The sequence below is a fragment of the Anabas testudineus genome, chromosome 12 (assembly GCF_900324465.2).
Source record: "Anabas testudineus chromosome 12, fAnaTes1.2, whole genome shotgun sequence".
NCBI classification, from domain to species: Eukaryota; Metazoa; Chordata; class Actinopteri; order Anabantiformes; family Anabantidae; genus Anabas; species Anabas testudineus.
The window spans coordinates 2517764-2521007 of record NC_046621.1 but is presented as its reverse complement, the minus strand read 5'-3'; positions in this window follow the sequence as shown (position 1 = coordinate 2521007).

Sequence of the window (3244 nt, the reverse complement as noted above, 5' to 3'; positions counted from 1 at the left end):
ATCCAGGGGGCTGTTTGAAGACTAGTGCTAATGTTTGAGCATGTAATAATTCTTTACAGTGATTTTCCTCCATGGTTACAAGCTCTAAAGTAACCTGAGCCGTTTTCACATATCAACTCCAGAGTATGTCAAGAGAATGTGACATGAACGATGGCACACATCAAAATAGAGACGTCACATGATTAGAAATGACGCAATATGTATGCAACTCCGGTTTCATGAAAGAAAGAAGCGCAATCCAACCACAGAAAGCCTGGTAAATAGTTCCCATATTTTCTTTAGTTGTACTGAGCAAACCGACTAAAAGGCTACAACCACTACACCCGCTCGTGTGGTGAATCTACAGATTACCGCTTCCTGTATTCACACATGGGCTAAAACAGACATTACATGGATTTTGCACACTTTACACTTCGAGCTCGGACATTTGAATTCTCATATGCAGCTCACCAACGTAAAGTCAATAGGCTATAGAGAGCTGAAGTAAAACATCCAATATGTCTAATGAATCCTAGATGTCTGCATTGTAGATGTTATGGCTCAACAGAAGGTGATTAGATAGAAAAGTAAAAATAGATGTAAAATATTTTATAAAGACCAACTGAAACAATACCTGGAGCCACACTGCTCGTGGAACTAAAAGCAGTCAAGAAGCAGCAGTTACAGCTGCTACAAATATACCAGAAGAAATAAAAGTGCAGTAGAAAAAGTGTAACATAAGAACTTTTCTTGCTTTCTTCTGGATAACAATCCTGATCCCCTCTCTCTCTACTGAGCCCCATCCCTGCCTCAGAATAAGATCATGTATTTACTGGCTCCCTCTGTTCGTCAGCAGTAAAGTGTCACTCATGCAGGTTTCGGTGCCTGAATGAAGCGTCATCCACGGCTTGAAGAGCACGGAAGAAACAAAGCTTTAGTGTCAGCTTCTCAGGTATGGAGACAAAGGCAAAGGTGATAGAAGAGAAGAGAAGAGAAGAGAAGAGATGAGACTCTGCTTCATAAGGTTGTTGGCATGTGGAAACATAACGCTTCTCATTCAGGCCAAAATATTTGTCATTGTTCTCATTCATTCACAAAACGTTCTTCCAATAACCTTGTTGCTTATTGGCTTAACCTTACTACTAAACTGTAGAGAGGTAGCTCCGTTCTTTTTGGATATTAGTCGTTTGTTCCTTGTAACTCTGTTTATTATTATAATAATGAAGTAATGTTAAGGTCTTCAGAAATCCTATTTTGAACCACGACACACCTCTACAAACTTGTGTTGTCAAGTTTAAACTTTGATTTCTCTTCTTTAAGTGAGGCAGGGCCTCTTACACTCACATTTGATTGTCATCCTAATGATTGAAACATGAACTGTGAGAATTTGCAACCTGCAACATCATTTTAACAAGAATTTAATCTCAGATTAGCTTTCACAATTTAAAAAATAATAAGTTATATTTTTGTTTTAATGGTTTAATTTGGTTCCCTCCATCTCGTTTGGTGTGAAAATCTGATCACATTTTAGGTATATTTATGCAGAAATAGAGAAAAGTCTAGAGAGTTCACAAACTTTCAAGCGCCACTGTATATGATAATGGACACACATGTTTACGAATATTCTGCATAATCTGTATGCACCTAGGGAGTATGAACAATGGCAACCATGTGGATGCAGCAGTGGTGGTAATTGATGAATGGGGTGTTTAAAAAGCGGAATATGAATGAAGAAGAGAGAGGACCCTGAGGGAATATTCCACACCACTGTAATCAAAGCCTTGATAGTGTCCCCGCTTTTGACTAATGGTCCCAAAAAGAAACCTCTTACAGCCTGCCTGTTCTATTCCCTGTCCTCTGTGTGACGCAGATCTCCACAGAGATGCAAACGTGGTGGGAGGGGGAGTTCTGTCCCATGTTTCACATCAGCCCAACCCTGTTGTCTTTAAATACAGGTGGGATACCTGAATGTGAACACTAAAGGAATTATATTTTTAACTTGAGCCTGTTTTTGTGTCCCTGTAAATCCATTTCCTTTCACTATAATCTCTTTTCAATCTTTATGTAATGTAGTGGAGTAAAAAGCACAATATTTATTTTTAACGTGTTGTTTACACTGAATTCTACTGAACATCAAGGAAAAGGCAGCAAACCTCATCATAAAGTATAAGGTCTCAATTAATTAAATTTTTATGTGAAGTTAGTTTTGTACAAATATTGAAAAACTATTACCTTGGAAACCCTAATAGCCTATTTCATCATAAAATGCTAAATACTAGATTGAAATAAGTATATCAATTGCAAGAAAATGCATTCACATATTATAAAGCTTATGTTTTTGAGGTCCCTCCTCATTCTGCACTCTTGTTTAGAAGAACGTACCTGTTCACTGGCTGTTGATTTATGCAGTTCATATGAAGTCATTCTTCACAGGCCGGTGAAGGAGGACATGGAGACTCTGATGAAGGATGGAGGCCAGGAAAGTGCTAAGAAAATAGAAAGAAAAAAGCAAAATCACATTAATTAATGACACTCTACATAATGAAATGACTCATTCGAACATTATTAGAGCAACAATTACAGTGACATTCAGATCGACCTCCAGAGATGTTACAGAACTAGAATAAATAAGATTAACTTAACACCTTATGGAGACCTGGTGTTGTGTGTAGTATAAAAATAAAAATCAGATAATGATGTGTCTGTGGCCATCACACAGCGGCAGGACAGATCTCCAAACGGAGACTGGAAACAGTTTATTCTACTTATTTACTGGAAATACTGTAGTTTTGTGCAGATTTATTCATTGAATCTTGACTCCCCCTCATCGCACATCCCAATTTAACCCCTGATTGTGAGAGCATTCCTGAAATGTTGTTTTACTCTGGATCTAAATATTTCATCCAAAACCTTCCAAGTAAACGCCCTGCTGACTCTTTATCTGTTTATTCTGTATTATATTACATCCACATGCACCAAGACCAGTTAATGCTGTTGTTCTAAGACCAGTGCCACAATGTAAACACAAGTCTGAACACACTGTAGCTCAGTCACCTTTTCTCTTAAATGTCACCGCAGTGCAGGTTAGAAAACAATAACACACCTGCTCCCATGGTTAGAAAAGTACAGCATTACTCGTGCACATGGTGTGTTTGTGTGGCCTTTAGCGGGAGTCCTCAGAGACGTTACATTGACAAACCTACAAACAGTAATTGGGCCATTATGACTGCATGTGATGGTATTGATTCCACAGTTTTGGGTGCAG